Source organism: Monodelphis domestica, chromosome 3 (assembly GCF_027887165.1).
Source record: "Monodelphis domestica isolate mMonDom1 chromosome 3, mMonDom1.pri, whole genome shotgun sequence".
Classification (NCBI taxonomy): Eukaryota; Metazoa; Chordata; class Mammalia; order Didelphimorphia; family Didelphidae; genus Monodelphis; species Monodelphis domestica.
The window spans coordinates 26096941-26110799 of record NC_077229.1 but is presented as its reverse complement, the minus strand read 5'-3'; the positions used below and the strand labels follow the sequence as shown (position 1 = coordinate 26110799).

The window sequence follows — 13859 nt, the reverse complement described above, 5'->3', positions numbered from 1 at the left end:
GATCCATTAGGGAGACTAGTCTCCCAAAGGATCACAGGGGACAATGTGCAGATAGAAAATTTGCAACACCTCAGCTACATTCCCAGCATCCTTTTAAATTATGTCCTCATTTTACATAAGGATTCTTAAGAGATAAATTTGGCTAAGAGTCACGATGTGAGGCTCTTTTTTTCGAAGCTTGTGCTTTTGGTAAAGTGCTGCAGGTGTGAGTCTGTCTCTCTTTGATCACTTGACTGAAAGAACCCTTTTTTTCCCTTTCTTCTCTCTTTAATTATTATTTAAAATCCTGCAAATACATATTCTGTTCTATTGATCAACCTCTCTGTTTTTTTAAACCAGTACCAAATTATTTAAATTATTTGTCTTGTTAGGATAGTTAGAGATCTGGTTTGCTAGGTACCTTTCCTTTCCACTTATTTCCCCCATTATTTACTCTACAATTGTTGTCCTTTCATTCCTCTAGATAAATTCTGGGGTTTTTTCTTGCTCTATATATTACCTTTTGATAGTGTTATTCTCATGACACCAAAGGAGTAAATTAATTTAAGTAGTTTTGTAATTTTTATTGTAATATCTTGGTCTAGAATAGGAGGAAAAGAATTAATGAGGGAAAAATCTTAGCTGTAAATTACTTTGATAAAGGTCTCATTTCAAAGAAAGATATATAAAGAATTGTTTCAAATTTATAAGAATAAGAACTTTTCTTCAATCAATAATTGGTCACAAGTTATGAATTCAATTCATAAGGGAATAAATCTAAGCTATCAATAGCAATAAGAAAAAAAATGTTCCAAAACATTAAAAATTAGAGAAAGACAAATTAAAGGAGCTCTTCAGGTTCTATCTTACAACCATAGATTATCAAAAGTGATAAAAAAGGAACATGCCAAATATTAGAGAAGCTACTAGAAATAGGTATATTAACTCACTATTGCTGGATCTGTTGGTTGCTATAGCCATTACAGAAAGCAATCTGAAACTAACAAATATGAATTAAGCTGTATAAGCCCTGTGACCCAGTGTTTCCACTCCCAGCTCTAAATGTGCAAAGATATCAAAGAAAAAAGATCCATATATTCAACAATATTTATAGCAGCTGATTCTATGGTGGCAAAAATGTTCTATGAAATGAGGACACATATACCTGTTGGGAAATAGCTGGAAAAATCTTGGTGTATGAATTTATAATGGAATACTATTGTGCTCTAAGAAATAAAAAGGGGGAATCCAAATGACCTTGGTTCAGATCTGGTTTCTGATATTTCTTATCTGTGTGACCCTAGTCAAGTCACTTGATCCTGTTTGCCTGGCCCTTGCAGCTATTTTGTCTTGGAATTAATATTAAGATAAAAGGAAAGGTTTAAAAAGGGAAGAAGGAAGAGGATAGTTTAAGGAAAACCTGGGAAGATTACTATGATTTGCTGAAGAATGAGGTAAGAAGAACCAGGAGAACAAAGGATGCATCCTTATACTTTGTATGCAAATTACACAGTATAAAACACTATTGAAAAGACTGATGACTTTGAAAGTCTTAAGAACTCTTTTGGATACAATGATAAACCACCATTCCAGAGGACCTATGATGTAGCACTCAATCAAAAATAAATGACAAGCATTTATTAGACACTTACTATATGCCAAGCACTATGTTAAGTGCTGAAGATTCAAAGAAAGGCAACAAAGATACAAAGAACTCAGTCTAAAAGGGAACATAACATGAAAACAACTATGTACAAATAAGATATATATGGGATAAACTGAAGATTATCAGCAGAGAGAGGACACTATCATTTGGCTACCCAAATGGAGAGAAATAACAGACTTGGGTTTCAAACTGAGATTATTTTTTTGGACTTGACTAATGAGACAATCTATTTCACTTGATAATGCATTTGCCTTAAAATTTGTACAGGATTCCCCCCCCCCCTTTTCCTCAAAGGATGGGGTAGAAGAGAGAACATATAGATTTTTTTGTCAACTGAAAAACATATATTTTAAAAAACCTTCTTTGTTTTCCCCCTCAAGTGCCACTACAGCCCATTTTTCTAATGAATGAATTTTTAACACAAATAGAATACTTAAAAATATTCTAAATGACTGGATGAACCCTCTTCCAAAAGTTCTCTATACTGAAGTCATAAGACTTGGGTTCAAATTCCTATTCTGATACTAACTACTTCTGTCAATCTGGGAAAGTCATGTCCCCTTTCTAAACTTGATTTTTCTTATATGTCCATGGTGTGAATCTTAAAATTTCTGAGACTCTACCTTGGAACATTATCCTAAGGTTATGCTTAAGGCTATTCCCCATTTTAAAGAATGCAGGTACTTGGTCAGGAATGTATTGAGAACTTAACACTACTCCACCCATACTTAGGCATACCTTAAGGGAAGATAAAGTTGTAAACTCCTTACTGAACAATGAAGAAGGTACTTAACTTATAGGTATAGTGAGGCCAAAAGCCCTTAAGCTAGGTCTATTTTTAGATCTAATACAAAAGGGTGCTAAGTACCAATGAAGGTTAAATTAATCACTAAAAGGGCAAGCTTAGCAAAGAGATGTGAATTACTCAGAAGTTTTAGTCTACCCAGAGAAGGTGATAACAAGATGTGAATTAAGAATGGTCAGTCCTTTGGAAAACATCTACTGTGATTGGTAGATGTGAAAACTTAGGGGAGGTGACATAGGAGAAAATTCTCTTTAAAAAGGAGCTGTCTGAACCAGTTTGGAGAGAGTTCAGATCAGATGAGCTCGGGAGCTGAACTGGAGGGTCTCTATGAACACTAGAGTTTTGCCTGGGACAAAATCTTGTGGTGAGTGATTAAGGACTGATTAGTCTCTCTTAAAGCTCAGGCCTAGGCCCCCTTTTCCTATTATTTCCTCTTACTCTGTCTCTCTTCCTTCTCTTAATTCCTTCATTTGTATTAATTAAAATCTCCATAAAACCCAGCTGACTTGGATATTCCATATTTGGGAATTTTTCCCATGGCAACCACTTATTTTTGATATAAAATCAAGACACTAAAATTATTTTTACAGTTTGGGCAATTCAGTCTTGAAACCCATATTTTCATGGTCACAGTTTATGGCAACCACTCTTTTGTCTGTAACAATGGAAAAGTTGAAGTAATGCTAAGATACTTTTAATATCTAAAGCCTATGATACTGTGCTCCCTCTTTACCTTCTTGTACTTCCCAGGTGTGGACAACTTTACCATAACCATGCCAAGATACTGTTCAACCGTATATTTCCTTCCTTGGGATTCTCAATACTCCCCTAATCTGAGCCCAAAGTGATGGGATGTGGTTGAGAATATGATAACACTACTTAATATTCAGCATAATTCAGTGGCTTCTTTTCAAGCCAAAAGCCACAGCAGCTGTTCCCTGTGTTCAATGGGCCCACTCACCTCAGCTGATTAAACCTCCATCATGAGCTTGGCAGGGCTTGGGAGGCAGAAAAGTGGCTTGAGTCAAGGTCTCCTCCCATATCCTCAAATGGATAATCTCCTCAACCGAAAGTACTGTAGTAAGAAGAGAAAAACCGTTTAAAGTCAGAAGTCCTAGAATCATATCCTGGTTCTGCTAGAGATTAGCTATGTGATCTTGGTCACATACTCTTTTCAGTTTCTCATCTGTAAAATGAAGCAGTTTGTACTAGATTACAGCTAGGGATGCTTCTAGCTCCATGATATCCTCTTCTGGGATTGATGGATAAAATCAAGGTTTTGACCCCATCTTTTACTGGGAAAACTCTTAGAAAATTATAAGGTTAAGGAAGTTTATCATTGCTCTTAATCCCTTTTAATCCCTGTGCCTTTTCCCTATTTTTAGCTCCCTGCTCCTAATACTCTGCCAATTAAACAATGAACATTTATTAAGCACCTACTGTGTGCCAGACACTACAGTAGGCACTAGGAATACAAAGACTAAGGCTTAACTAATGCCCACTTTCCATTTTTTCTTTATTAATGTTTTATTTTGTACCACTTATATGTAAAGACAATTTTTGACATTTTAATAAATATTTTATTTCCCCACAATTCTCTCTTTCTTTTCCTCTCCTTCCCATTCCTTGAGGTTGTAAGCAATTTGCAATTGGTCATACATGTGCTGTCATATAAAACATATTCCCATATTTATAGTGTTATGGAAGAGACACATCAAAAAAATTAAAAAATAAAATGAAGAATGGTCTACTTTGGTCAGCATTCAGACTCCATATTTTCTTTCTCTGGATACAGATAGCACTTTTCATAAGTCCTTTGAGCTTGTCTTGGATCACTGTATTGCTGAAAGTTGCTGTCACTCACAAATGTTCATTGTACATTGTTGCTGTTACTGTGTACAGTGTTTTCCTGGTTCTGCTCATTTCACTCTGAATCAGTTCATATAGGTCTTTTTAGGTTTCTCTGAAATCCTCTTGCTCATCATTTCTTATAATAGTATTTCATTACAATCATATAACACAATTTGTTCAGCCATTCCCCAGTTGATGGATATCTTCATTTCTAATTCTTTGTTACCACAAAAAAAGAGCTGCTGTGAATATTTTTTATACAAATAAGGCCTTTTCCTCCTCCCCCCCATTTTAAAAAATCTCTTTTGGACATAGACCTGGTAGTGGTATTCCTAGCACCAAAATTAGCACCTGATCACCTACTGGCAGACTTTCTTAGGGACTCTGAGATCAGAGCACTAGGTAGCTATAGGTAAAGCTGGCTCCTAGGACAAGACCCCATAACCACAAAGTATATTGATGAAGGGACCTAAGTGATCATCCAGTTTCCTCATCTTCCATGTAATCTAGTCTCAGAAAGACATCATTGTTTTCTCCTTTCCCTAAGAAATTCCCAAAAGAATTTGTTCCTAAATTTGCAGCATTGGGAAAAGCAAATGATATCTATCCATGCCTAAAATTCCCAGACTTTACACTATTTGATTTCACAGCTTTTACCTGACTACAGAGAAATCTGAATAAGATGAGGAAACTGAGACACCAGGAGCATAAATGACCAATCCAAGATCCCAAAGGTAGATGGTATTGACAGGGGGAAAAATTGATATGGTAGAAAGAACATTGAACTAGGAGAAAGATTTATGTATGAGACTCTTTTCACTTTTGGCAAGGAGGTATGATGAATAAAGAGGTGACCTTGAAGCCAGGAAGATTTGGATTCAAGAGTCTCGGTTGCAGACATAGAAAGGGGGTATAAATCATTGGCCAACCATGAATGCTCTGAGCAACAAAGAATCAAATGTAGAGGCAATGCTATCAGAGTGAATTTCACTATCAAAGTGAACTCCTGCATTGGAAATTCCCTCTATCAATAAAATCATAGATGTATTCCTCCTAGATTTCCAAAGCGCTTAAGTCAGAGAATCATTCTGAGTCTATTTCTCAGGTCCTATCTTCCAGGATTGTTCTTTGATTCAAATGAGATTATAGGTTCAGTTTAGAACTGGAACTTCTCTTAGAGGTTTCATTCAGACCACCCATTTTACAAGGGAGGAAACTGAGGCTTAGAGTAGAGGTAAAGAGACAAGTAGGTAGGAGTAAAGCCAGAACATGAACTTCACTAAGAAGAATATTAATATTTATTCATCATGTTTGTGTGTATTATTTCTTCAGAAATTAGAAGTTCTTGAAAAACAGAAGCTAAGTTTTAAGATATATCTTCATTTCCATTTTCCCCTCAATCCTCCTCCTGTCTACACTCTTCCTCTCTTCCCTAATACCTATAGTGACTTTCATACCTAGTAGACTATCTTGGAATCGGGTTCAAATGATTTATGATCTGGTACAATCATTTTACACCATTTGGGTTGCAGCCATAACTTCTATTTAAGGAGAGAGACAGAGGCATAGACAGAGACAGAACCAGAAAGAGGGAGAGAGACAGAGGGAGGGGGGAGGGAAGGAGGGATGAGAGCAATGAGGGAAGATGTGAGGGAAAGGATGAAGAGACAGAGAGGGATGGGGGAAAGTGGGTGTTCTCATACATACAAGGAGAGAGAAAGAAAAGTTCATACAATCTTAGATCTAGAAAAGACTTCAGTGGTCATTCAATAGAGATCCCAGTTTTGAGGGATATGAAAATTGAGGCCAAGGGGAGTTAAGTGATTTATTCAAGGTTGTAGATGTTGTAAGCAGAACCTGGGATTATATATGAAACAAGGGCAAGATTTGAACCCAGATCACCTAGACTCCAGAGTTAGCTTCCCCCCCCCCCCACTATAATACCTCCTAATACAACATGACCCATTGTCCTACACACTTTTGCTTTGGAATACCCTTAACCTTGTCTGTCATTCCTGACACCTCAAAATGGAGCAGCCTCTGAGTATTTTCTTAGATTAGGACTTCTGTGAGACAATGGCATCTTGAAAATAGACCTGGGAAGAATCCTAAAGGCCACCCAATTTATTCCCATCATTTTAAAGAGAGGGAAACTAAGGTTCAAAGAGAGGTAAAATGCCTCCAAGACCACACAGGTAATAAGTAGCAGAACTGGAATTCAAACTCAGGTCCCATTACTCCATGTCTAGACTTCCAAAGTCAAAGTCCTATCCACTTCACCATGTTGCTTCAATAAGGGATTGGCCTTTTGTGCCTTGTATGGGTGTCTACGTGTGTGTCATTCATAGCTTAAGCAGAGTCTCTAGGCAAAGGAGCAAGGGTGAAATGTTCTTGGCTGGAGCTCATCCCAGGCTTGATGGTGGTTATGCCATAGAATGTCTTCTCCTTTGGGGTAGAATACCAGGCAAGTTCCCAAGCTTAGGTGATATTTGTGAGGCCAATGAAATGGGCCTCCACCTGAACCAACTTCAACAACACAAGGACTCGATTGAGAATGTATTTGGAGGATCCCTGGATTGAATGCCAGGAGACTTGGGTTTATTACAAATAAAAGTGATCTGGAGGCTCAATATCCCAATTTATAAGCATTAATTAGGAGAGAGAGAGACAGACAGAGAGAGAGACAGAGGGAGATAGAGAGAGAGAGAGAGAAAGAGACACACACAGAGAGAGAGAGAGACAGAGAGAGAGAGACAGAGAAAGAGAGAGAGATTGAGAGAGTGAGAGTGAGAGAAAGAGACAGAGAGAGAGAGAGAGAAAGTAAGAGAGTGAGAGTGGGAGAGAGAGACAGAGACAGAGACAGACAGAGAGAGAGAAGGAGAGAGAGACAGAGACAGACAGAGAGAGAGAGAGAGAGAAAGAGAAAGAGAGAGTGAGAGTGAGAGAGAGAGAGAGAGAAAGAGAGAGAGAGACAGACAGAGAGAGAGGGAGAGAGAGAGAGAGAGAGAGAGAGAGAGAGAGAGAGAGAGAGAGAGAGAGAGAGAGAGAGAGAGAGAGAGAGAGAGAGAGAGGAGAGATTTCAGCTTTATTAACTTAAGGTAAGATCAGATCCCAGATTTCAGCCCACTGAAGTCCCCTCATGCTATCCTGATGCTTGCCAAGTGCCAGCCCAGAGAGTCAGTCCATTCAAGACCATTCTTCTTCTAGCCCTCTGCTTTAAAACCCCACTAGTTGCTCCCTCCATGGTGACACTCACGCTGATGCCAGGGGACGCCAGAGTATGACATGTCACTCTGTGATACCTCTCCCTCACCATTACAGTACTCTATGATCCTCTACTCCACACAGATTGCTGCTCCTATGCATTTATGAGCTCTGTGACCTTGAGCAAATCATTTTCCTCCTCTGATATGATAATTCCATAATAAACAATAATAGTAATATTTTTCAGGAACCTTCAAGATGGGACAGACCCTAATGGCCATTTAGTCTAAAGCCCTCACTTTACAGATGGGGAAACTGAGGCCCACAGTCACACAGATACTAAGGAGAAGGGATGCTGAGGGCCAAAGATTGTCCAGCATCACATAGGTTACAGTAAGAAAGAGATTTAGGGTTTATATAATTATAGATTTAGAATTAGAAGGGTCTTAGAGTTCATCTAGTCCAATAACTTCATTTTACAATTAAGGAAACTGAGACTTAAATAAATACTCAACTTATTAGAGTTTGGGAGAATTATAGGATCCTAGGTCTAGGGCTGGAAGGGCCTTAAAAGGTCATTCAGTCCAACATTCTCATTGTATAGAAATTGAGGGACTTATAGGAGTCAATAAACATTTATTAAGCACCTACTCTATACCAAGAACTCTGCTGACCACACACAGTAAGGCTCCAGGATCTGAACTCAGGTCTAATGAATTCAAATGTAGAACATTTTTCAGATCTCTTTTCTCTCCTCTATTTTTTTTAAACCCTCACCTTCCATCTTGGAATCAATACTGTGTATTGGCTCCAAGGCAGGAGAGTGGTAAGGGCTAGGCAATGGGGGTTAAGTGACTTGTCCAGGGTCACATAGCTGGGAAGTGTCTGAGGTCAGATTCGAACCCAGGATCTCCCATCTGTAGGCCTGGCTCTCAATCCACTGAGCTACCCAACTGCCCCTTCTCTCCTCTTTAAATTGAAAAGGTCTCCAAGAAGCTTTATAGGTACTAAAGGGGAGCCCAAGAGCTGATCCTTGGGAAAAGAAATTCCAAAGGGCTGAGGCTTCCTGACTTGGAGGTGGGTTTCCCTCTTATTATTAATGCAATGACTCAGAGCCTCCTGGAGGAATAGAGGGAGTTCTTCTCCCACTGATTATGACAGGAGTGTGAGAACAGTTCGACTGCTAAAGTAATTAAAAACATAATCGGTGCTATTAAATTCTTCATTTATTTTTCCAGTATTCTCTCTCCCCCTGTGAACTATTATCTGCCTTCCATAATCACTCCTGACATGTCAGTTCTTTCCTGACTCCCTCCAAAGTGCCATCAATGACAGGGTTCTAGACAGTTTGTTTTAATGTCATCATCTACAACTCCTGTAATTATATACACATGCCTGCCCGCCCCCATTCTCAGGAATTTACTGCTGGGGAAGCTGTGGGTTTGACAGTTCTGACTGACTCAGGGGATCAGGAGGAGTTTCCAAAATATACACCCCAACCCCAAAGCCTGATGGGATCCCTGGGGGTAACCTGGACTGCTTTGAAGGGAACTCATTCTTGTTTAGAAGTCTAGACGTTGGGCAGGACTGGATTCTGCCAGCCCTGCCCTGCTACCCCAGTCTCCTGTGCCAGCTCCCACCCTTTGCTCACACTCAGAGGTCTTAGATCTCATCCAGCAAGCACTGATTGGGTGACTATGTGCCAGGCGCTGGGGACACAGAGACAATATTAAAACACTTCCTGCCCTTGGGGAGCTTCTATGCCTTTCAGCACTTAAATATGATTATACAAAAATAAATTCAGAGTAATCAGTGGGGAGGAGTAGGAGGCAGAACTGAACATTCAATTCAATTAGTAGAGGACACTTCTTTTCCCCAAGCAGATTCCCCCTGCTTTGCAGTGTTCAGTCTTGCAGAATTGTTTGGGACACTGAGAGATGAAAGGATTTTCCCCAAATCACATACACACTGTGTGTCAAGGTAGGACTTGAATACAAGACTTCCTGGATCTGTAGTCAACTTTTAATATAATAACCTTTCAGCCAGGGTAGATTAGTAGTAGAAGTAGTAGTAGTAGTAGTAGCAGTAGCAGCAGCAGTAATAGTAGTAGTGGTGGTAGTAGTAGCATCTTCATCAACATCATCATCATCATATTTATATAAGCACCTATCATGTGCCAGGTACTGTGCTTAACAGATATGATATCATGTGATCCTCACAAAAACCATGGGAGGAAGGAGCTATTATTTTCCCCATTTTGTAATTGAGGAAACTGAGGCAGACAAAAATTAAGTGACTTGCCCAAGGTCACAGCTAGGCTCAAACTTGGGTTTTTCTGACTCCAGACTTAGGGCTAAATCTACCCTACCATCCAGCTGCCAAGATATGACAATTGAATTAGATAATATTTATGAAGGGTCTTTGTAATCACAAATAATAATGAGCTCTTAGTATTAAAACAGAAGAAGAAGCTACATGGCATAGTAGAAAAAAGGGTGGCTTGAGAGTCAAGAAGACCTGAGTTCAAGTCCCATCTTTGACATATACTAATGGTGTGACCTTGAACAAGCTGCTTAATTTTCCAGTGCCCCTAGGTGACTTCCTAAAAGGGTTAAGCAGTGTTGCCTCCCTAGGCATTGGCTACTCTAGGGGCAAGAGGGAGGTAAGACTTTTGATCCTTTGATTCCAATTTGTGGCTTGGTGGCCATTGACTGAGAACACAATAAAAAGAGCTCTTCAGACTTTCATTATCCCCATTTAAGAAAAGGGAAAACAGAGGCTCACAGATTGAACAGAGCATGTAAAGACTTGAACTTAGGGCAGACCCAAGTTCAAATCCCACCTCTGAAACTGGGTGACCTTGAGCAAATCACTCAGCATTCCTGGGCCTTAGTTTCTCCATCAGTGAAATGAAAGGGCTGGAGCTCTCTCCCAGCTAGAGATCCAGGATCCCAGAGCAAGTTGCCAAGAAGTTGGCTGCATGGGTGTGGGGAGTTTTCCACACAATGATGAAATCAGAGTTCTAATGCTCCTCAATGAATCCAATATTGCCCAAGCCATCAGGGAGCCCAACCTGGAAGAATGACTTCCCTAGACCAAAACTTCTTAGATTCTCCAGAGGGAGGCAAGAAGGCTTGGTTTTCCCCCTTCTTTTGATTTTCCCAGTTCCCCATGATGCAGGTTAGTCCTGGTAAATGGTGCTTTGAAGTCTTAGACACACTTTGAAATCCTTTTTTAGACAGTGCTTTTTACCATGTAGCCATATTTACCAATATGGCACCCTGTGCTTCCCAGCTATTTCCAGTTGATAAGAGCTTGCAAGGTCCACCCTGAAGGGAGAAGGGAGCACCCAATCTGTATTATGACTTTTTTCCCTTTTATAAGAATTTGTAAGGCTGAGAAGGGACACTCAAACAGCCTTGAAAGTCTGACCTCCAGGACGTGGGAGGTAACATCACTCAGGTGCACTGGGGGGTCTTTGCACTCCTTCCCTACCCCTTTTCCTGGAACACCTCCTGGAACACCCATAGCAGGAATAATTTGAGAAGGTCCTACATTCAAAGCTGGCTTCAGACACTTCCTAGCTGTGTGACCCTGGGCAAGTCACTTGACCCCCATTGCCTAGACCTTACCACTCTTCTGCTTTGGAACCAATACACAGTATTGACTCCAAGATGGAAGGTAAGGGTTAAAAAAAAAGGAATAATTTGAGAGAGGGAGGAAAAGTCCCCAAATGGGAGGAGGGCAATGCCCCAGACCCATAATAAGCTAGCAACTTTAAATTCTTCTTTGGCTTTTCCATTGCCCTGGCTCCGTTATCTTGAACGTTCTTGAATAAACACGTTCATTTCTGAAGAAGAAGGGGTCTGAGCTGCAATTCTTTGCGCAAGAACCTGCATTTATTTTCCCACAACACCTAAACATCGGGGACCAGAAGGCCCCAAACCAGCTGGAATTGCCAGGCATCACCAATTCATCCAGGGGTCTGGCGTCCTTGGCTTCTGTAACTAATTTGTTTTAGCCTTTGCTTTCAGGATCAGTGAGGCTTGCTCTAAAGCCCAAATCATAAATATCTCTGAGCCAATAACCTGTCTCACCTCTCTGCTGATAAAAGTAAATATAATTAAAAAGTGATTATAATCCAGCACCAGATACATAAGCTTTCCCAGACCTAATTATAAGAAGTGTGCTATCCTTTGAGTGTAAGAATCTCTTTCTATGTGTAATTCATTGAGATTCAACAAATTATTTATTAAGCACCTACTGTATGCATCAGACTCTGTGAGAGGGGATGGAAAATCAAAGAAAAAAGCAAAAGAGGCCCTGGCCTCAAGGCGCTTACATTCTACTGTGTAATTACCAACGCTGTGTAAATTACTAATCACAGGGTAAGGCAATTGTCAATGCCAATATTGGGTGGATTCCTCACTAGTCTCAACTCTGGACACAAAGCATGGAGACCTATTAGAGCAACATAGTGCATGAGAGAGTCAGGATCAAAAATACCCCAGTAAATCGGATCATTGAGTCATATTTGGTAAAATGGGGGAATAGAGGGTGGTCTTGTGATTTCATCAGCTTAAGAACCTCCTTCTACCAATTTAGGCTGGTATCTTCTCAGTAATTTACAAATTTAGAGAATTGCCTATAAGATAGTGGGGTTAAGTGATTTGTCTAGTGCTTGTACAATCCGTATATGTCAGAGGTAGGATTTGAACCCAGATTTTCTTGGTTCTGAGGACAGCTCTCCATCCACTATGCCAGGGATTACTAACTTGTCCTATGTCATGGATATCTTTTTTTGTGGGAGAGCTTTAAAGTGAAACCCCAGATTCAGGACAGGTTGCCCTTTGCAAGAATGCAAGACTCCAAAACTTGGCTTAAAAATAAAAAGAGAGGGGGGCAGCTGGGTAGCTCAGTGGATTGAGAGCCAGGACTAGAGATGGGAGATCCAAGGTTCAAATCTGGCCTCAAACACTTCCCAGCTGTATGACCCTGGACAAGTCACTTGACCCCCATTGTGTAGCCCTTACCACTCTTCTGCTTTAGAACCAATACACAGTATTGATTCTAAGATGGAAGGTAAGGGTTTTGTTAAAAAATAAATCAATAATTAAATACATAGATAAATAAATAAATAAAAAGATAAATTTATTCATTTGGAAGACATGTTGAAAAGCTAGGAGACAGTGTGCAGGTGGAACATTGCCTCCCCAAAGAGATGGGGTTTGGGGCTTTTATATCCTTTTGACAGCAGGGCTTAAGGGATAAGGAAGTGGGGATGGGGTGAATCAGGAACAAGGTAATTCATTGAGATTGGGGATATAAGGGATGATTAGATTAGGTACCACCCAATGCTTATCAGAGTGGAACTAGGAGGTCCATATCTCTGTTAATTGAAGATCTAGGGGAAAGTCCAAAGAGTGGACTCTCCTTTCAGGAAGCAGAAAGGAATTTCATGTGTCCCCTTTGACCTAAAAAACTTCTGGAGTTTGGGGTGTCCCGAGGGAAATCCTGGGTCCCATACCACCTTTGGCAGTTTGATGAATCCTATAAACCTCTCAAAATAATGTCTTTAAATACAGAAAATATATGAAGTTATTACATATATAATAAATCAATTATATTGAAATATAGTCATTAAAATAGTTTAAAGACTTATTTAAGAAACCCTATGCTATGCACCCTAAGAAATGATGAGCAGATAAATTTGAAAAAACAACTTGGAAAGGACTACATGAAATAATGAAGAGTATAATGAGCAGAACTAAGAGAACATTATACAGGTAGAGATTTAATATTGGAAGAATAACTTGTGAATGGTCACCTTGGCAACCTTGTTTTGTGAAACCCCAAATTTACCCCTGTCCCATGGAAACTTGCCTTCAAGAAAGTCTCGGACCAATGCTCTTCTCAGATTGAACTACAGCACTTTGAGCATCCTGGACAGGAGTGGTGGATTCTGTCAAGCCCTTTGATTTTCCATCCCTTCTGTCTTCTTAGTTTTTCTTACGATATGTAGGTCCCTCCCAGGTACCCTAGCCTCACCCTACAGCCTCTTTTTGCCAAGCCCCTATGTAACTAGTTAATTGTTTCTCTTTGGTTATATTCCATAAGGTATAAAGAGAGCTCCAAGCTCTTTAGTTCAAGGGAATTTCCCATTCTTGGTGTTTTTCCTGGAGACATTGTTCCCAGAGTCTTAGAGCTGGGCGACTGCGTGGTAGCCATAAGAGCATTGTCTCCGTTGTCTTGATTAAAGGCATGTTCTTTTCTCACTGCTTTGGTGGTTCTGTATTTTTTCAGGTTGACAACCTCAAGAGGAAGGACTGAAAAGTGGAAACAGAGAAGACATAA

General features: G+C 39.9%; 1 long non-coding RNA gene across 2 annotated transcripts in view; it reads right to left on the bottom strand.

The window, feature by feature from the left end:
* The window catches only part of LOC103094995 (uncharacterized), a 39272-nt gene that overhangs the window by 16635 nt on the left and 8778 nt on the right, over positions 1 to 13859 (bottom strand). For both annotated transcript variants that reach the window (XR_008917287.1, XR_008917288.1), the window contains exon 2: positions 3412 to 3525. This is a non-coding gene — a long non-coding RNA (uncharacterized LOC103094995). The remainder of the gene's footprint in view (positions 1 to 3411; positions 3526 to 13859) is intronic.